The sequence below is a fragment of the Pseudopipra pipra genome, chromosome 12 (genome assembly GCF_036250125.1).
Source record: "Pseudopipra pipra isolate bDixPip1 chromosome 12, bDixPip1.hap1, whole genome shotgun sequence".
In the NCBI taxonomy this organism is placed as follows: domain Eukaryota; kingdom Metazoa; phylum Chordata; class Aves; order Passeriformes; family Pipridae; genus Pseudopipra; species Pseudopipra pipra.
In genome coordinates, this window is record NC_087560.1 from 15471423 (window position 1) to 15493876 (window position 22454).

A 22454-nucleotide genomic window follows, 5' to 3' on the forward strand; every position below is an offset into this window, starting at 1 on the left:
AGATTATTTCCTTGCTGTCAGCTATTGACTTTCTCTCAGCCTGATATCAGAGCTCCTTTCCCAGGGTGATGCCAGCAGGGTAGGAATAGGAGGGGGAGCTGAAGAAATGCTTGATAAAAGTCTTGCAGTTTATGTCAAAGCATCTTTAACAGAATGCACATGGAAATTAGAAAAAAATTGCCAGAAACCTGCAATTTAGAGTGGAAAATTAAAGGAGCTGAAATTCTCTATCAATGATGCCAAAACTAGGATGGCTTTTGCCCCAAGAGGGTTATTTATTTATTTAAATGATGATTGTTTTTCTGCTCAGACAGTTTTGAAGCCCAAAGCAATTTCTTTAGCTAAACTATTGTGCAGGTTGGGCAGTGTGGATTCTCCTCATTACAGAAGAAATAACCTAGACCAACATGTGATCACATACTGGTTGTGTGATCTTCCTTCATGTTCTGGAGGAAGGCTTTTCATCTGTTCATCTATTAGAGTGTGGATTCTTGATTCATCTTTCTCTGCTATATCTATAATCACCTACACCAGAGCACAGTAGTCACAATTTAATTCCTATTTAGAATAGGAGCATTTTACCTTTTCTGCTGAAGATGATGCTCAAGTGTCAAAATAGAGAAAAAGGGTAGATGCTTTCAAAGGAAAGTGAATTTGTCAGAATATTAATAGCTTCATCTCCTGCTATAAAAGAAGCCTGTCTTCCAGAGTTCCCAGTTTTTTACAGGGAAGTAAGCATCTTTATTTGGAATTCTTTAGGCTTTGAATTAAAAGCTATAAATTTTTAGGTCTGGAGGAGAATAGGAAGAAAATGTTGGAGTAAAGTGAAAGAGAAGCTGGGCATGTGTGACTCTTTGAACGAGTGGCAGCTGATTTTGGAAGAAAAGGTCCTGTGTTGGTCAACATCTCTCCAACTTGGCTTCTTTTCCCAGCTCCACCACTGAGGATTGGGAGACCTCAGTGGACTGGAGTCCTTGGCATTGCTCCAGCACTAGAAGACAGTGGGAAAGTGCCTGTGGCAGCCCTGACTCAAAGCCTGGACACTGGGATTGGAAGCTGGATGGGTGGGTGGAATGTCTTGTGTCTCTGCGCCACAGCTTTGAGTGTGAACTGGGATCTGCTCCCCTGCTGGCCGTCCTGGTGCCGTGGGTATGGGGTCATGGAGGAAAGGATGAGCATGTCTGTGGGCTAAGACACTCCTTGGTTCTGGGTTTGATTTGGATTAGCTTTAGATATGGAGTTGCTCTGACCTGTCAAAGTTGGAGGTATAATTGGGCAGTTCAAGGTGTTGGGGCAATTTCAAATAAATGCACTGATTAAAGACAGAGTGTGGTTAAGGCAGCTGACCACAAAACTGGCACAATCTCTATTTTGCACAAGGGAGATCCTCACAGATATTCCTGGGATGGGATCCAATCCTTCTGTCCTCTCCCTATGCTTATTTGGTTGGTCAGCTCAACCCTACATTTTCATCAACATAGCCCATCCTTAGTGTACATACCTAGCTATGTGTAAATGCAAATGTATAAACTGACTTCAGCTAGGGTGGAAAGACAAACAACTCTTTAACAGAATTTCCCCCTTTGGATCTACCTGAAAGCAGACAGCAGAGTTGGTTGTTTAGCCCAATTTAGTTTTCATTTAACCAGACCAGAGAGTCTATATTACAAATGACATGTTGCCACCACAGTAGCAAAGTCACTGTTTACTTAATCAAACATGATTAATGCATTGGTTTTACCTTAGTATCTGCTTTTCTCCGTTGTGGGAGTAGTCAAGGGATTCTCTTTGTCTGCTAGCAAGGAAGAACATGTTTTTTATCCTATCCTGCTTATTGTGCAGTCATGTCAGCAGTAAAAAATGTCTTTTAGCAATGCCTTCTTTTATCAGTGGAGAGATCAATACAGCAACTTTCTGAAAGCATAATTCAGTTACACGTGTTGTGGGAGACGAGCGTGAACTCTCTTGGCGAGAATGCTTTTCAGATAGTCAGGGAAAGACAACATGGACTTTATTTCTGAGCAAGGTAAGATTAAAGGGATTTTGAGTGTGCTTTGAAAATATCTTATAACGGAGGATAGTTCAGGCTTGCAGCAGGACCTGTGTTCCAGAATGGAAATAAGCATTGCTGCAGGTAAGGTTGGCCTTTGTGCCAGTGGTGGGACCAGCAGAAAATCTCTGCTGCTGAATTGGACCTGAACCTAAAAATGACAGGGGTGGATGGTGAGAACAGCAGTTAGGTAGAAGTATTGGCTTCAAGTGAAAGCCACCACTGAAGTGGAAAGTTTTCACCCAAGGAATAACTGTGAGGACTAAACCCTGCCCTGAGATAAGCTGCAAGAATTTAAGGGGCTTTGAGAGGTGTTGGTCAGGCATATCCTCAGTGAACCTGCACTTGGTGAGTAAAGCATACCGAAGCCAGTTGCACTGTGACCTTCTTTGCTGTTTTTTCTTGGATAGGACATGCTGTTAAAAGAAATACAGCAGCACTATTTGATGACTTTTCCTAGTTGGATAATGAGGAGCTGACCTGAGTTAGTAAGTGGGCAACCACATAAAATTTGTCTGGGGCATCACTACAAAGGGCTTAAAAAATATATCTCAAGTATGGTGTAAGAGGATTTTGAACCACCACCTGTCACAGTTTTCAGGGCATTGCTTTCTGGATTTTATTTTCCCATTTATAAACACCAAGGGGATTTTCTTTCTCCCTTGAAAATGCATGAGTGCTCCCTAACTCCAGAAGATATTGGGCCAGTACCTTCCCTAGATTGTCATTCACAGTCCTTAATCACCAGTCAGGGTAAATTTAATTACTTCTGACTTTGGTTTTTTTATAGCATGCTCACAAAATCTCATCTTGAATCAGAAAAAGACATCCATAAAAACTACTGAAATCCAGAATATTCATCACATAATTGACTGTAAAACATTTCTTCCTTGTTCCTGATGGCTTTCTTGGCTTTGTTACATTGTCAGCCTGGTTGTAGCTGACTACCTCTTTGCAGAAATGTTTTCATTTTCACACCAATTCTTGCACTTGTCATAGTGCATTAACATGTAAATACATAAAGCACAGAAACGAATTAATAATTATAGCTTTTCCAGCCATTAATGTATGTGATGGTTAAGCATGATTATGAACTTCACCTCATTGACAACACATTTCTGTGGGTCTCTGTATTTTTTTGCCTGCTCTGAGCTGGACTAACTTGGGAGTCCATAAAGCAAAAACCTAATTAATTAAATAGCAGCACTAGTCCTTGAATTGGGCTTAAATGTGCCAGAGAGCATTTTTTCCCAATTTTTGAATATTTTTAACCTGCTTATTGAAAATATCATTCTAGAAATATGACTCCCTGACTTTGAGAGATGCCCTGGAATTTAACAGCCCATTATTTTTATATGGGCAATTTATTGCAGTCAGAAGTGATACAGTTCATGGAAAGCGGGTGGATGGATGGCTGAATCATTCCATCACCTGTCATGACTCATTCCCATCATTTCTGTCTCTTCTCAAAGGGTGCATAAACATGTCTGCAGACTTAATCACGGCCCAGAGCATCTCATTAAAATATTGCCTTAGTTAGGGTCAGAAAAATGGTTGTGTAGCCCCATGACAAGATTGTAGAAGAGAAGGGGCATTGAGATCTTGAATGCCTCATTCAGAGGAGGATGTCCAAACCAAAAGCATGCTGAGGGACTTCTGCCTGAGCTTTTTCTTGAGTTTCTCACCTTTGCAGGCAATTTCACAGATATGATTCCTTCAGGAACTTTATAATTTGGTCTGGCTGCTCTGTTCCTCAGATTCTGCCTGTTTCCAAGGATCCTCTCACTCTCTGAATGATACTGGCCATGACGACCTTGTTGCCGGTGATTCTCTGCCAAAATATGATGATGTAGCCGCTTCTCTACATACAACCAGATGTTCTGGTGATAGTGAGATACATGACTCCTGTTGGAACTGCCAGACACTTCATCTATATTCTGTCCTCATTCCTCAACAGACTTTCATAGGGTGAACTGTACAAACCCTTGGCCTAATCTGCCTTGAAAGTGTTGCTCAGAGGGCTTACCCGGCCTGTTCCTCCCAGCAAGTGCTCGCTCAACCCAAGCTCTAAACTGACCTGCTGTGAGCTGATCTGGCCAAATGCCACGTGGCCACAGTTAACTTGAGCAGAATTTATTAGCTTGCAGAGGGCACTGCATAATCCGGTTACACAACTTCTCTTTTGGAGCTGGCTTGTGTCTGGCCAGGTTGGAAGATGGGCAAATGTCTCTAGAAAATTATTTATTATTATTTATTAACAATAAAATCTTATTATTTGCTTGCTCTAATGGCTAAAAAATCTAATCACCCATTAAGATTGCACTAGGGTAGGGATACCTCAAACAGACCAGCAAAAATACAGTGTATGCCCAAAGGAATTTATAATCTGGATGTCAAATACCCTCGACAGCAAAGGAGCTCCAGGTGGAGCACAGCAGCGATAAGCCAGTGTACCTGCGTGCTCTGGGGAAGAAACATGGTGCCAGTAGGGAAATGAAGAGGTTCTGTGGCTTTGTGAGTACCACAGCTGTGGCTCAAAGTGGGCTTGGAACACACACTAAATGCTCCCTGACAGATAGAGGCTCTGGGGCTGCAGCCCTGGAGTGCAGCAAGGCACGAGCAGGTGGAGTTTGCCACCCCTTGGCCTCTGGTGGAGCTCACAAAACACAAGCAATCTCTGTCCTATGTCTTCCCCAGGTCTGTGCCTTGCAGACATCACCTCAGCAATTGTTGCTGGCTCTTCCTGAGCTGATTCTTCATCCCTGGCTGCGTGGTGATGTGATGTAATTGTGCGAGTGTGGCCCCTTTATTGCACTAAGAACATAATGCCCCATTATTCTCAAGACAAGGGTAAGGGGGAAACAGCTGTTTTACTGATTAAGTAAATAAAAGCATGACTCTCCAGTCCTCCCTCCTCCAGCACACAGAAATCTGCCCAGACTCTCTGCATCGTCACCGTCCGCTCAGCTCCTTGCCCCTGAGCGCTGTGAAAGCGGGCAGTGCCTGGATCTGGAAGGCTGCCCCTCTCCGTGCTTGCTCCAGTCCAAGTGGTTTTGTGAGTCAGGCACTTTGCTTTTGCATAGAAACCCGTATTCCATCCTGCCTTTCCATTTGCTCATGCCCCTCTCCTGCCAAAGTAACCATTGCAGGGATGGTGTGGGGGGGGTGGGGAGCGGCATTGCCAATCTCTCATTAATTTCTAGATGCAGAATGATGGGGGTGATGCATGTGAGAGTCTAATAATAATGACCTGAGGTCCCAGGCATGGCGAGCAAGGCAAACTTCTTTAACTAACAACTTAATTATAATAAATTTGAATCTAAGAGCACTAGGCAAGTAAATCAATCAACCCTTGCAGGCGGGCTCATTAAAACTAGCAAAGTACAGACCAAAAAGGTCATCTTATTAAAAGGGATTAGCATTTTCCAGTTAAACCCTTTGCTGCCCATAAGTGCTAGGACAGAATGTGGATTCTGAGCATCTCTGTTGTTGCAGTGGTAAAGAGCTGACCCTGCACAGCAATAAATGCCTTCAGTCCCCATGGTCGGGCTCTTGGCTGCCAGTGCCAGTGGACAAGGCTGTATAAATGCTGGTGGACCTTTGCCAGGCTGGTCCAGCTGTGGGCTGCCAACTGTCCTGTGGAGCAACTGAAACACGATCAGGGGTGAGTTCTTTCTTGCAAAATACGAGTCAGCTCACTCTCCAAGCTTTTCTCTAGTCCTGTCTTACAGACTGAGACATCACCTCAGTAATTGTTGTTGGCTCTTCTTCCAGTGACTCTTCCCTGGCTGTGTGGGATGTCTCTTCTCCTGTCAGGTCTTAATATATTGTAGCCCTCAAGCAGCATTTTCTATCTTTGCCTTTCTTTCCTGGCTGCATGATGCAGTACTTTGGGTTTTCTAGTGCTTTGAGAGGCAGATTTTCACGTAGCCTATTATGATCTTGTTCCTTTATGAGAGTGTATTTACCTTGGAAGAAACATTAAACTGAGAACAGCTATCAAAACAGCTGGCATCCTTCTTCCTGTTTTTCTCTTCTGTCAGATACAGTGTTGGTGGCAGGAGAGCCATTTTTTTTCCCTTTTCAAACTTTCCTCTACCCACACTTGCGTTCCAGTGGTGACCCTCTGTCTGTGCAGCACCTCTTACTGCTATTGTGGAAATGTGGTTAGAAAATTGCTGTTTTCAGTGGATCCCTGTTTTTGGAGCAGTGGGGCTTGCAGGGGATGCTGCTGAAGGGGTCTTTCCTGCTTCTGTGTTGCATTTCTGATGGAAGCTGATTTTACGAAGGGAAAAACAAGTGTGTCAGTGTCTGTCACTGGTTGAGCAAAGTATCTGGAGTTAAGAGGATTTTTTACACTGAGAGGCAACTGCAATCAGTAAAATGGGGAAGAGCAGGTTACACAGAGCACCCTATGTTGCACATCCATAGCTCTCCTCCTCTAACCCCCTTCTTGATGAGCCTGTTCTCTCCCAAAGAGAAGTTTGGATGGACACTACCCAGTTCCAGCAGCTCAGTCAGCTGGGGGGCAACTGGACACATCAACTGAGCACCCCAAGAGCCTGAGTCCAGGCTGACCCTGAATATAATGGGCACAGCTCAGATCACACTTCCCTGAGCTCCTGCTGCGCTCAGGCAGCATTTTAATTGCACAGCAATTTACAAATAAGTGAACTGCATATGATGGAAGTTCCCTGACACTCACTATTTTTGATCATTTTTGAAGGCCTTTTTCTTTTAAGCCCTGGGAGGCCTCAGGGGCATGAAGGAAATTAATTAGAGCCTTGCAGCAGTTCAGCAGTTCAGTCAGAACAAGCAGTTATGTGTTTGAAAATACAGTGGGAGAGGTAAGGATGAGAAAAAGACTGAGCATCTCTTTTATCCCACTAGGCTTCCCTTTTGCATAGGAAGTACTGAGGGCCTTTCCTGCTCTGCTTGATCCATCAGCAGAGGAGGACATCACAGAGGGCTACATGCTGCTTGGGGGAGCAAATAAAAAAAGGAAGAAGAAAATGTTTATTTTCTACTGTGTTTCCAGCCAGCCAGCACCATACTACTTGAAGATGCTTGTGCTATCTGTCCACTGCTCAGCAAAAGACTGCTGAGAAGAAGAAATGGTTTTGAGTCCTCAGGCAGGCAACTGCTGGCAAGTGGCCACAGGTAGGTGACTACCAGTGTGTGCTCCCTCATCAGCTCCAAGAGCTCACTGGGGAACATTTGGATTTGTCACTTAATTTTTCTGCATCAGGTTTGCAGTTTTGAGTGTAATACTTAACACTGTGCATATCAGCAATATGTTTAGATGAAAGATACTGCTGACTACACAGCTGTATTTCAGCTTAATTCAAGATCTCAGACATCCCTCTTTCCTACTTCCACAGCAACGGGGACAAATTCAGGATAGACCTAGTACCACCATCACTCTATGAGTTCTGCCACCAGTGTGATTAATGTAGGACTCAAAATAGTACAGTTTTATAGGAATACTGTAGAAAATACCAATTTTTTGTTCCCTCATGTTCTCCACTCACTGCCCCCCTTCACAACTCTTTAGCCTTTGCCCAGATTTCACCTCAAACCACAGGCAGCTTCTATTTTTTTTCTTTTTCTGGGAGGTGAAGGGTTAAAACAATAAATATATTGGTTCCTGTTTTTCCTCTCTGCAGCTCCTGGGCTCCAGCTGGGTGCAGACATGGAATAGTAACAAGTCCATGGGAAAGGCTCATCTTCTCACAGCCCTTGCAGCAGCACTCTAAGCTCAGTGTGAACTTCCCAGAGCACAGTGGAAGAGCTGAAGCCCCCACTGGTGCTGCCAGGAACTTTCTGCAGGGATTAAAGCAACAGGGTGGAGATGAAATGTGTGAACCCGAACCAGGTTCAAGGTGTGTATGAGGAACAGTGTACTTGGTCTTCAGCTCAGTTTAAAATCTGTATATATACTTATATAACCTGTGGCCATTGGCAGTTAGTTCTTTACCATCCAGAGACAGACAGTATGGAACTTCTACACACATTTCTGGTGTAAGGGAAGCACATGAGGCAGCGAGATCAGCTCTGGTGTGTTCAGGTTCCAGATACATAATGATAACTTGGCTTTGCTTTAGCTCTTTCAGAGCAGGTGCTCTGTTTCCATGAACTGTAGTCCTGCTAAACGCTTTCTCAATGATTCCTGATGGGAGAGAGGGAATACTGCATCCTTGCTGATTGATGGGCTTGCTTGGATTGGCGTCTCAGCCTGGAGAATAGCAAGAGGGGACAGAATCGCCCCTGCATGAACACTGGCATGGTACAGGCAGCCTGGGTGGTCTCATCTGGGTGCAATTCCATGCCCATTTCCCTTTGGCTCTGTGAGTGCTTATGGAGAGTTACTGTAGCTCAATTGTCATTGCTGTTTAGTTATAATAACTGTCTGGAAGCCCAGTTCTCTGGAATGTGAGTGACAGCCCTGTTCCTAACCTTGCATTAGCGGGGAATGCCAGTCCCTGGGAGGTCTTCAGTATGTTGTGCCTGGTTTATCATGGCGTATCTTCTGGGAATGCAGGGGAAAGGAACATCCAGGTCATGGCAGAGTTGTGTGGGGGGGGTCTCACCAGCTTGGCACAGGTGTATTGGCACTGCAAGGTGACAGGATGACTGTATGTAGTAGAGCTATTGGGCTTTTTTTTTTCTAAAAGATGGTTAAACTTAGAGTAAAAAGGACTGAAACTGGAACAGATAGAGATGAGAAAGTAGAGCGGAAGTGCCAGGAAGCCAAAAGCAACAAAGTGCCCCAAACTGTGCTGATGCTACTTAACACTGCACTCCTTGCAGTCACTTTGATTAAACACAAGACATTTCTTTATTTTGATGTATTCTTTGTGGGAAACAAACTCAAGTTAAAAAACAGGGAACAATGAGACAGTCTGTACTTCCCCTGTCCCTCTCCAAGCAGTAGAGAGCAGTGGGAAACAGTTAGCAAAGGTGTCAGATTTTCTCTAAGGGCAGCCACAAGGCTCTTGTGCCAAACACTATTTGACATTTAATTTAAGACCCATGTAAAGTAACAGCCAGAGCAGGCAGCAGGCAGAGTGTTCTAGTTGACAGACTGGCTCTATTTGCTTTAATTTCCTCAGTGCAGTGGCCAAGTTTATCTGTGAGTGAGAAATACACAGGGTATTATTTTTTTTGTTAGCCCATCATGAAAAAGGAGCTCTGTGTTGTGTTCAGACACCATTTCGGGCTTCAGGTGGCCTTCATTAGGGAACATAATGCAAGAGAGCTGTGCATCAGCGCCCGAGGAGCCAAGGAAAGTTGTACCTCTTTGATTAAATGATGTTGAAGTCAAACAGTGGGTTCCTGGCCTGAACTGAGCCGTTCAGCAGGTTTAAAGGTGGAGAGAGGGGATCTGTGTGTGGTGGTCAGCAGCCTTGCAGCCAGGAGGCGTGAGGAGAGCAGGAAGGGCTTCTTTCCTTAAATGTGGGTGTCACAACCATGCAGGGGTTTGTGTGAGGATGTTGTCATGCCCATGTGCAGAGAGACAATCCACAGTACCTTGATGGGGCTTTGAGCAACCTGGTCCAGTGGAAGGTGTCCCTGACCACGGTGGGGGTTGGACTGAGATGATCTTTAAGGTCCCTTCCAACCCAAACCATTCTGTGATTCTGCTCTGTGTGGTTTGTTCTAGAAGCCCAGGGATAGGGAAGGGAAGGTTGAGGGTGGTGGAGGGAAGATTGCAAAGGGTTTATTTGCATTCTAGTTTCTTTAGTTTTCCTGCTGTAACTGAGAAGCAGATCTAGTGTCCTGCTAACTTGTTGAGATGGGAATAAAACCTACCTGGGTATGTGGAGGGAGTAGTGGGAGTTTCTGTCTAAGCCTTGTGTGAGGAGGAAAGCAGTAGCAGAAGCTGTGCTGGCTTTACAGCTAATACTGGCAAAGCGGAAATGTTGAGAGGTGCATGCAGAAACGAGTCAGGAAATGTATTAGTTACTTGATTTTTTTAAAATTTTTTCTTTTTAAAGAAAATATATGTGTTTAGTCAGCAGAGTGATGGAAGGTGCCTCCAAGAGTGCTCATTTGGTGATGAAGATGCAGAATTATTATGTTTACTACACTGGTAAGGAGTATCAGGGGAGGAAAGGTCTATGAAACAAGTGATTTGTTGCGTTGAAGACCAAAAGCAGCTGCAGATGTGAAGGCATGGGAGGAGAAGGGCTCCCCAGGCAGTGGGACAGAGACAGCAGCCTGCAGGCAGTGTTGGCTGGGTGGAGGAGCACTTGGCTGCTTTTCCAAGGTCATTAGGAAGTCTAGACTTCCCCATAAAAAGGTCCCATTTGCTGAAGAAATCCTTGGGCTACCACTGCCTTGAGGGCTTCACAGACAACTTAAAGGCATCCAGAACAGCCTGGCTAGACTGAGACGCTTTCCCTGAGTTTTTCTGTGTATATGGACCTTGAAAGATGACTTTGGGGCAGCCTGGCAGGAATGATTTCCATAGAACTTGCAGTCTGTTCCACCAAGAAGGCAGCTCTGGGGCTGGCCCACCTGGTGGATGTGGCACTGCTGTTCCAGACTGGCTGGGTTTTGCTCCTCTTCAGGTTCCTCGCCCAGCAGACAGTACAGAGGAGCCAAAACTAACTGCATTCCTTTTAGAAAGCCAGAACTCTAATAACTGCCTCTGAGTGCCCATGGAGGCATTTGAGGAACTCTATTTATGGAGCTATTCCCGAAACTCAGAAAGAAGGCTTCCACCTTTGCGACAATCCTCTTCTTGGTGCCTCATGACTCAGGTTGTTTGACCAATTTCTTGATGCTATCCTATGGCTTTAAGGACATTAAATACCAGTTTTCCTCGTTATGTTAGAGAGCATCTCCCAGTCTAACAGAAGACACCTGGAGAGAGCTTCTCTATAGCATGTTCAGAGTAAATCACAATTCCAAATCCCTCTAAGAGCACAGAGTATGCACTCGTTGCTGTTAGCAGGGCCTGCCAGCTTATGCTGCAATTTACCTTGGGAGGAGAAACCAGAGGGAGTTGCTAAAGGCAGGGAAAAAATGAGTGTAGCTTTCTAATTGAGTCGGAAAAAAAAATTCCAAGGTTTGGTACAAGAAGGGGTTTGAATGCCTGGAAGATGGGCAATTGTTGGATCCCATTCTTTTTGCAGCTATGTGCTCCTTGTCTTAGGGACCCCTTGAAAATCAGTGTCAGAAAAGGCTGACCTGGGGGACTGAATCAGTATTTATTGATGGGAATGAACTCTGGGGACAGACAGTGATGCCCATCCCGAAAGAAACCACGCTGGGGGCTGCAGTGGTGAATGAGGAGTGTGGTCAGGCTTCTGCCCAAGGGAAACAGTTGGCTGAATGTGAGAAACCTTCTGGCATCTGCACAAACTTACATGATGTCGATTCAAGCCTTGAGGAGTTTGTTGTCTAACTGGGACCAGCATGATTTGGACAACCATAACACCTGGAGATAATTCCATCATGGGAAGGTGTAACTAACCTGGGGCCATTGCAAAATGGTTTCTGTGTGTATTTACTGTATATTTTTGTGGCATGATTTCTTTTTCATGATTGGATATTCGTGAACAGCAGTTGGATGGTTCAGCAAAGAGAAGAACGTGTACTAAAAATCAACCAACATACCACAAGGTGGGAAGGAATCCTGGATAGCACTAGGGGACCTTCCAAAACTGGTGATTACCTTTCCTTTGCTTTTAGCAATCCAATTTCTCTCTGTGAGTTGTGTGTGCAGAAGGACTAATCTAAGCAGAGTTTATCACAGCAGTGGGGCTGGAGCAACTCCAAGTACATTGGCCTATATCCTGGAAATAGGAGACTGCTTATCCAGTTATGTGCAGCTTGTTTTCAAGAGAAAAAGGACTGATTTGAGTCCTGCACAGAGTAAAATCCTGGTAGAGTGTATCACCTCATTCTATGGAGTAGGATGTAGTCCCAGTTTTCATGTGATGCTGATTTGATTCCTGGATCTGTTGAAAAGCTGCTCTGTCAGATTGAGGATCTTTACTCTTCAGATGGGAAAGTACCTCTCAGTTGGAGTGAGAGATGAGGCTTAAAATGCATGTGATAATCTTCATCTTCCTGTCCCATCCCTTTTCACTCACTGCCATGATTAAATCTGTGAGAAGAGTTATAGTAATAAATAAACTATATGTTATTGAGGGTAAAAACTCCCAGGAGGGGAGGCACTGAGTGGTACAAAGAGATACAGGCACATTTAACAATGAAACAAAGGGGCAGACTTTGGCTGAACATCAGGAAAAACATACTGAGAGTGAAATAAATTTGGCTGTAGGACAGTTCCCAACAACAGTAGCAGCAGTCCTGTTACCCAGGCTAATTTTAAACACTCCTATAGGCATCACTGCCATCTGGGCCTGGTTAGAGTAGATGTCAGTCATATGAAACAGTTTGGAGATGTCACCTTTTCTTTGGCCCAAGGTTTTCCCTGGAGAAGTTTTTTTAATCAATGGAGATAATTTCTTTCATTTCAGCCATTTGCTTTGTTTTATAGCAACTAATTTTAAAAAGAAAAATCACTTTGGTAAGGTGAGGACAAGAAGTTTTCAGCTGTTTTGGTGTGGCTCTTCCTTTAAAAGAGTTTGGAATCAGCCAACTTCAGACTAGGTTTTTGCACTGGGTAACAGAATCAAGATGAGTTGGAAGAAGAGATTAAAAGACATTTCTTTCCTGTCCCTACATCTTCTGAGTTAATAAGTGGGTCTGCACAGACTGACAGCTTCAGATGCTCCTTGCCCTGATCATAAAAACCAATAAGAAGGAGACAGGGAGTTAGCAACAATGTTTGGCCAGTGATACAGACACTTCACATCAGCCACTGCCTCATCCAAATTCTTGCTTCTTCCTTCTGCTAGGTTTCTTTTTCCTATAATCCAGGTGATTCCAGTCTGAAAGCTCTTTTACTTATTCACAGGGATTAAGCACTGAGCAGAAGTGTGAGAGGTAGGGAAAAGATGGTGCAAATGACTCAACCCCTCCTCGAGTGCATGTGTGGGCAGCCTGAGGGCACCACAGGCTCTTGGTTGGGAGGGCACAGTGCTTGTCACGGGCTCTTGGCCATCTGGAGGGACTGGATGGTGCTGGATGGTTTTGTGCTTGCTCCCTGGCTTAGTCTCTCATAACATGGCTTGCAGCACATATTTTGTGAAGTGAGAATGTGCTCTCTGTTCGCTCCTAACGCACCTGTTAGTTCCACAAACAAGGCTGCCAATTAAACTCAGAAGTCAAATCCCACAAGGAGCTTGGTTGCCTATGCTGGAAGATGTATGTGTGTAATAAATGGTACTATGAGGTATACACCCAAGCCTATTTATGAGTTACCATATGAGAGAGAAAGCGTGGTCACAGTACTAAATAGGCTCAAATAACATGGATTTATATGCTAGATCCACCTCCAACCCCTTGTTTCATCTTGGGCAAGTTATTTAGCTTCTCTGGGCTTCAGTTCCTCTGCTGAACACATCTGGGTTGACAAAAAAAATCCTTTTTGTCTGGTTTGTCTGCTCTGATTCCTTGTGCTCTGAAACAGGAATTGCCTCTCTGTACACGTACTTGATTTTGTTGGGATTTTACCAACACTAAGTAACTGAGGTGTTGCTGTTGCATTTCTGCCTTTGCTCTTGCAGAGTAGAGATGATTTAAAAGCAAAAACATAGCTACTCCTTTGAATCCTCTTTTATGATTCATTGCTGGTACCTCCTTTCACAAGTAAGTGACCTGTATTTTACTCATCAGATCTGAGCTAAACTTTGGTTTCCATGGAAGTCAGGTACCTCTGTACTCAGCAGAGTCCCATTATTACTCACCAGGAGAAGGGTAGCCAACACTGTACCTCAGCTGTAGCTGACAGGCAATTTATCTGGGACGAATCCCTTAACAGTGGACTTCAGCTTTTCCTGAAATCTTATCCTTTGCCTCTCCATGGAAGAGGGGCTGCTGGCTTCATAGAGCAGCTCATTTCAGACAGATGCTGACAACTGGAGCTGAGTGGTGGTGAGGGAACGTGACGGAGAGCTGCAGCAAATGTATTAATTGCGCTGCTTGGGGAGAGCTAGATTCTTTTTTTTTTTTTCCCTTTCTCTCTGTAAAAGCCTTGTGTGTGGAGGGAGCCTTGCTGGGTTTTTCTCGTGTATGGTAATTAACTAACAGAGCCCAGGGTTCTGGGCATCTGCTTCACGTCCCAGGAAGGTGCATTATTAACCCAAAAGGATTTGATACCCTCCCGCTGTGTCCCATTTTCTCTGCTCTTGCCTGGTCCTTCTATTTGCTTCAGCCTCCCAGGTCCATTAGGATCTTCATGGCTGCCCATGCACAAACCTGACAGGCTCATGGGGAGATCCTAAAATGATGCTGGTTCAATTAGCAGGATATAATTTGCCCTTTGGTGAAACCCTGGGCTCCCCTGCCAGGCTAAGTACTTGCTGCCAGGGCACTTAGCATGAGGAGGAGCATTCTCATCACATCTTTCCCAATGGCAGGTCACAGAAACAATGAACCCAAGTAGCTGCAGAAAGAAAGGAACTGTATTTTTATCCAAATTTTATTTTTCCTTATGAAACGAGTTTTAGAGACAGCCAGACAGCCCAGTTCATATATTTGATGTGAACAAACCAGCTGGCAGCTGTAGTTTTTATTTTAGCCTGGGAATCCTGATGGCTATTTTTTTTCCTTCCCCATGAGCCCCTCTTGCAATTTGAGTTGTTCTGCCCTATAGGTCACAGACCAGTTTACTATACAATTTTCTGTCTTTGTGTTGATCAAATGCTTTTCTGAATGATTTGCTATTTGCTGTGGTTGTTAACCTCCTGAGTACTCAGTCTTGCTTCTCTCTCTCACCTCTGAAACTGAAATATTTGAAAAGATACCAATATCAAGTCATACATATTCACAATGGATATTCCTCATTCAGCTGCACAGACAACAATTTTCACATGCACACCAAATCCAGAGATGAGTCAAACCTCGAGTGAAAGTGATGTTCAGAATGGGAGGAGGGAAGGAAACACAAGATGTGTTCTGTTTTTTTTCTCAGTCTTCAGCCACTTTGGACAGTAGCTGTTCCCGTGAGATCTTTTGTAAATTAGCAAAGGGGTGAATTTGTGTGCTTTGATGGTGGAACTTCTCACACTAGAGGAGGTCTTCTCCTAAGGAGATGATGTGGAAAAGGCTGGTGGCATCTGCCCCTGCTGGGGCCTGGAGGAAATGTGGCCAGAGCTGCCCTGAGAGTAATGCCAGAGTTCTGGCTGGTTGCACTGGGTCTCACACGGTGGGAAAAACCTGCCCTTAACTCTAGTCTTAAGGAATGCCTTTTTTTTTTTTTGTTTGTTTTGGTTTTTCTTGTTACTTCTCTTTCCCAGGAGACTTCCTTGGGTTTGTAAACGACTGCATTTCCCTTCAGCATGACAGCTGCAGCTTCACCTCTTCTCATGTGAACCTGGAGTCAGGTCAGGCTGAAATGCTGAATCTTTTCTTTCTCCTTCCCGTGGTTCTCTGGCCCCCTCCTTCCTTCCCCATATCAACTCGCTGTATTGCCATAACTTGAGGATTAGCTTTTCCCTGCAGGACTGAGCTGAAATGCAAGTGCTTTACTGAGCAAAACAAATCTCTTCAATATTAGCAAGGCAAAGCAAAATGCTTGAGCACATGTGGTTTTTGTTAGCTGACTTCTCCCCCAGCCTCATGTTTGGTCCCAGTGTCAGATTCCCTCTTAAATATGCTTAGGAGGTCACAGAAAGCAGGTGAATAGTCATACAATAAAAATCACATCACACCTCTTAAAAAAAAAATTTAAAAAAATACATCCCCTCTTTCCCTCTTCCCCCCACTCCACCCATCCCCATGCACAGTAGAGGCAAAGACCTGATTATGCACTTAGTGGGAATGAACTAAAAATGAGTTTTTCTAGCAGGTTGGAGCACAGGAATGTAGTTAACAGATCAGGTTCTTTCAAATGAATACATAGAGTTATAGGGTGCCCTAAGTTAAGCAGGTAAATATAGGTCAGACTCTCAGCCGGTGCAAATTGTCTTCCCTGGAGTGATGCCACCATTGCAGCAGGGTCTGGCTTCCAAAGGCATGTGCAAGTGCCAGCTGGGTATTTTTGGGAAATGTGTATTGAGTAAGATGCTGAGAAGATGGCAAAGGTATGTGCAGAACACACCTCTGAGTGCTCGGTGCAGGTGTGTGCAATAGAGCTTGGATGGGGTTTTTGAAACCATGACTCAGTTCCTTTAGGAAGATCAGATACTGGGTTTCTGTTGTGTTAGCAGGGGGAGCAGAGCCAGTACCCCAGCCACCCCCAGCACTGCTTAACTGTGGAAACTCATACGAATCTCTCTGATTTGACCTTATGAAAGCAATTCTAATAAAACCTTGAGGTCCTGGTAATGAATTTTATGAGTCCCCTTAGCAAAGGCAATACCTGTGCATTGGCAGATATGTGAACTAGCTCAAAGAAAGCTGGCTTGAGCATTGAGACATTGTGAGAATTTAGTCCTTTTTTAAAATTTAAATTCAGTCTGTCCAGCAAAACTGTCTAGAAAGGTATCTGCAGTTACTTTTCTGAAACATTTGTGAATTTAGTCTTTCAATGGACCCAGTAGCATTGCCTGAAAAATATTCATTCGTTTTACAGCCCAGATAGACACTTGCAGCACCAAAGAAGCTGTGGATACCCCATCCCTGGAAGTGTTCAAGGCCAGGTTGGATGGGGCTTTGAGCAATCTGGTCTAGTGGAACCCATGGCAGGGGGTTTGGAACTAGAGGTTTGCACCTGTGGGTTTTATTCTGGTTGGTTTGTATGTATACACTGGTTTTAATGGCCTAAAGGTGACAAAGTGAAAAATAGAATTATTGAGGAAATTTCATTGTGTTCTACTCCGTGCTTGGAGTATTTACTACTCTCTGCTGGGCACAACTAAAACTGTGAACAGCACTAACGTGTGAAAAGGTTTTTAACAGAAAATCGTCATAGCTCAAGGCCAAGACCTTGTTTTACTGAGGCCTCTTGTTTTACTGAGCAGGATGTTTGACTCATATTTGAGGTACCTTTTGAAAGGGAAGCTGACATGGTGTGTGCAGGTGTGTAAGCCATGAACCTTTATATAAACCAGTGAATTTATTTGAGTTGAGATTTGATCTCGGAAGTTAGTCTTTGGGCTGTGAAAACAATTCTCCTTGTTAACCTAAGATACTTTTTGCCAGGAAAAGCTATCCTGATTTTTATTCTCTTGATTTTTTTTTTTGTTGTTATTGTTCTTACAGCCCTGCACTCTGCTCCCGAGTCTTCAGTGCTCTGTAATTTCTATTTTTTTCCTGATGTAAAATAGAAGATGAAAAGAGCAATTGAAACAATTGCAACAGAGGAGGTTTTCAACCTCTAACATCTGCCTGTGCTTGCTGGCATACTGTGAGTCTTAAATAACATGTTTATAAAGTGGTCTGATATGTGATGTTCAGATGAATGCAAGTGTCGTTCAGAAGTGCACAGCCCTGCAATTTATATAGTAAATACTGCTTTCACATTCAGTAAATTCAAAGTCAATCACACTGTTCTCAGGATGACAGTATTTGAAGCTGTAGCCGTGCAATTCTGCTAATTAAAATGTTGTGAGGCAGAAAGGTCACAGTAATTCAGCCTGTATCTCTTACAGATTCTTTTGGCTCAGAAAAAAAGAAAGAAGCAAAACTTTTGGTGCAAAAAGATTTTACCTTTATTTTTTTTCTTTTTTTTTCTTCTTGCATTTGGTTATAAAATCCATGTAATTACTTCTAGGGACTCCCGGTGATTGTGATGATAGTGTTTGAAAAGAAATGAATTTGGATCTTTAGTCTCATAAATGTAGATGGCAGTTACTGTAACATTTGCTAAACAGGGAGAGAAGCAGCCCTGGACCTCTGAATGCTTTGAGGGTGTTCAGCTGATGAGACTGGAAGAAAAGAGAAGTCTTTGATGTGGTGGGTAAGAGGGCAGATGTACTTGGGTGACATGTAAGCAAAGAGGTATTGGAAATATTTTTTGCCTCTGGAACATGTAGATGGGGGAGGCTTTCCTCTTCTTTAAAGAATGTTGTAGGGATAAAAACCGTAAGTGACAGGAGCAAGCCTTAGAAGTTCATCCCCTGCTGAGAAATTTGAGATTATCACCAACATCGGCTTTTTGAAACAAATCAATAATCCATAGCTATCTATTTGAAAGCGTAGCAGAAGACTGACTATGAGCTCACAAGGGGGAAAATAACCCCCTCGAACGTTCACAGGTAGCAGTGGAAAAGAGTGTTTTTAAAAATCATTATTATTTTTGCAATTTTTTTACTAGTGGTTGAAGTCTGCTATTCAAGCAAATTACCTGTGGTTAAAGTGGCAATATCTTTGCGTGGAAACATTGCTTATATCCAATGTGTTTGTTTTTCCTAAGAATCTAATTTTCTTTTTCGACCAGGAGCAGAGTGCAGAGTTCTGCATGACATTATGTAGCATGTGTTACCCATGAGGTCATGGTGGAACACCCCTTGCAGCCACCTCATGCTTTTAAGGTCTGAGAGGATGGAGCAGAGCTCAGTGGCATGCTGTAACAGGAAGTTAAATAAATAAATAAATAAATAAATAAAGGGAACTTACTAAGACAAAGTAATATGCTCCCCACACACCAAGAGTAAAGATCTAATAATGTCCTGCTGCTTCTGAGCAGACTCAGGAGAAGAATAAGGGAAGACTAAGTTGTGCACAGAGGCTAATTCTGCTTTTTGCACTGCAGGATCTGCTAGGCCTGCTCCACCTCAGGTTCTCTGAGGTCCTGGGACATTCACCAGCAGTGGGGAGAGTCCACATGCTGAAATGTACCATCACATGGAACAGGAGACTGGTTATCAAAGTGTTTTGATCTTCTTGCCACCAGTCACACAGGATGCCCACGTGTTGTTTACTGCTGAGACAGGAGCTTGGCAGCAGCAGCAATTGAGCAGAGGATGTACTGAGGTGGAGAGGCTGGGAATGATGAAAGACAGATCTGCCCACTCAGCTTGGGAGGATGGGGTTGCTGTGGGATACAGTCCTGTTTCTCTCTAGCACAACTGCTCACTTTTGATATTCTACTGCCATGTAATGAGATTTTGGGTTTGGACATTTCTGTCTCAGTATCACATGCCTTTTGCTTGTCTTTGTGTCTTGGCTCTAGCTTGAGAACTTGGTGGGTGAGGTTAGGTTTGGAGAAGGACCTGCTGTGATGATAAATAAGGTGCAACCAAAGCTGTGGGCCCCAGATAATAGATGTTCCATTTCACAGGATGCACCAGTTTGAGCAGTTTAATTTCTAACTAGTTAAAGATCCGTCTCATGAAAAATGACTTCCCATTTTCAACCTATAATGAAAGTAAAATAGTGGAAAGACAGATGAGTTAGTGCTCCTAGTAATCTGTTATGTAGCTGGGTGAGAAATAAAACAATTTGTCTCTCCCCCTTGACTGACTTTTCTTACACAAAATAACTGTGTAATTGTCTTAAACCCCAAATAGAGAGTGTAGTCTGGAGAGGAGAGGTTCTTATATTTCAGCTGGCTCACAGCTGTTCGTTTGGGGAGAACAAGGTTGCGTGTGTGAAGGGAATGCACTGGGAACCCATTTCTCAGAGCCGTGACCCTTTTCCTGTTTGTCAGATGCACTGATTATGTGGAATACGTTTTCTTGCTAAGTATTGTGTGAGATTCTGGCAATACAGCTGCCTTTGGGCCCAAAAGGAGTCCTCAGCTGGCGGAGGCTTGGGTGGACAGCGTGGGATTGTGCTCTCCATGGACAGCAAGAGGAGCTGGCTGGAGCCATGGAGCTTAGGTCTGCACCTCAGATATGACAGTGATGGGGGCAGATGTACACAGGAGTCAAAAAGATAAAAAAAACTCAAGTCCTTATGGATATTTTAAAAATTTGCATTATTAAAATTTTTACTCTCTTTTAATATCATTGAAACAATGCGAAGGAATTTTATGGAAGTGAGACTACTTTTTCTGGGTTTACTGGGTTTTTTACTGGGTTTATTTTTGTTTCTTCTTTATGATACATTTTTAAATGCTATTTCTGAATGTTCTCTATATAGATTCAGAACCCTTTTTAACCAGTGCATTGCATGGGCTCAATTTTAGAGCTAGACATGGCAATGGCTTCCCATTAATGAGGGAGATGGATATCTGCTCTGATGGTACTGGAACCTGATGCAGTTTGGATCAGGAGGGAAAAGAGACTTCAGGAAGTATCAAGAAGCCAGTTTTTCAGTACATGAATTGTATCTTACCTTCTGTGTCAGTATCTTTGTAAACCGTTTTCTAAAAAAATGAGCAGTTTTATTTGAAAAAGTATGGGTTTTTTCTCAGTATGTGGCATGTGAAATTCAGAGGCTGTCGAGTCTCTAAGTTTTATCCAAGGTCTAGCAGTGCTATATCTTTCAGCTCAAGCTTTCAAAATAATCAGTAGTTTATTGTGTTAGGACAGATTTCTCCTCTTCTGAGAGCAGAAACTGTGTTCTAATAGCAATGTTGATAGTAATCTTTTTAAAAGTTGGAAGTTGTGGTATGGAGAAATTCAGAGCTTTCAGCACAGTGCAAACTTTTGTAATTCAATCAATGAGCTCCCCTATTGAGCAGTGAATGACCAAAGGCTCTATATCATCTCTGCCCTTTTTACATAATCCCAGTGGTGTGGAAAGTAGAGTTGCTTCCCAGAAATTAGCAAACAATTCACAACAATGAAGGCACAATGCAGTTCATGAAACATGCTGAATACTCAGCCAGGGAGGAAGTTCAGGTTTATATAATTTGAAAGGAGAGGGGGCAAGTCAGGAGCAAACACAGCCTTGAAAAGCACTTGGGTGTGAAGGGGATTTCTGTGCTTTGCTCTCTGCTGCAGGGGCGAGTTGATGGCCAAGAGCAGGCGTTGTCCTGCAGTGGGTATTGTGTGTGTGTGGGAAACCCACCCAGCTCCTTTTGGGACTTGACCTTCAGGGAAAGTTGAGTCTTTTCTGTCTACAGATCCTGCAGTCAGAACTGATGTGACATCCCAGCAATGAGGTTTCCCAAACCCGTAGTAGAGAGCAGGAGGGAGCAAGTTTGCTTTTATAAGGGCCTGAGGATGGTTTTGGTAGTGTTCTCCTACTGACCTCATGGCACTGTTTTGGGGAGGGGTGTTCTGTTTGTTTGCATTTTCACTCTTTATGGATGGATTTCTTCCTCCTCCAGGCCTTCATGCATTAACCTGTCTTGTTCAGACTTGACTATGGCTTAACTGTGTGAAACTATTGAGGGGGAAGTTGTCCCCTGAGCATGAGGCAGCAGGGCACAAGTTCCTCCTATGCTTTACCTGCTGTGATGATTGAACTCCTGCTTCAGTAAGACTTCACCAAATGAGTTTGGCCAAAGTGTAGAGGTGCGTGTAGAGACACTTCTGTGCTTGAGGTCTTTGCCTGCAGTTTGCTTCCAAACTTGGTGCAGGAAGGTATGAACACCTTGGCAGCTTGTGCACAACCTCTCCTGCTTGACTATTGCCTCTGTGCTCCTCCATGCCCTTGCAAGATGCAGAGTAAATGACTGGTTGAATGGGAAGGAACTGAAAAGTACAAAAGGTTTGGAGCCTGATTATATTAAAGAAAAGCTAATGACAGATAATTTACATGGGAATGTCAATAAACATTGTCTACCTGCTTTTGACTGGCCAACCAGTAATGTATTCCCTAATGGAAACAAATTGGGTAGTCAGTCAGCCCAGTGCCCTTTGTCAGTCCTGAACTCCATTTAAAAATAACATTATTTTAACATGTTTTTAAAGCACCTTTTCCTAACATGATCCAGAAGGCTGTGCAAAAATGACTTGGAATAATCTTGAAACCCATACAAGGCCAAGCCAGAGAAAAGCAGCCAACACCTTTGGGCACAGAAAACCAGAAAATCTAAGGAGAAGAGCCAGGAAGAAGGGAGGGAATAGGTGTTAATGGAAAAATCACCTCTAAAGCAACATATTCTCCAGAAATAGCTTTTTTTTTTTTCCCTGAGAAATTTCCATGTAAAATCAATGTAATGCTGTATACATTTATTTTTCTCTCTCTGTATATTTAATTTTCTCATTGAAATAACATTCTATCAGTTAAGACAGTGCCTAATGCCGGCAAACTTTTGTCTTTGGAGCTCCCTGAAATAAGGAGTTTGGGTTTTATATTAATGCAATGTGAGATTAGGGAGTTTGGGTTAAATGCATCATAAAGCAACAGCAGTGTTCAGCTCAGATCCCAGTTTTATTTTCGTGTGATTGGTTAATCCATGAATTGAGGAGACCAGGTGTTTAAATTGCACATTCTTGATAAGGGATAATTTTCCAAATATCCTCTTGTTACCTGAATGATGGTGTCC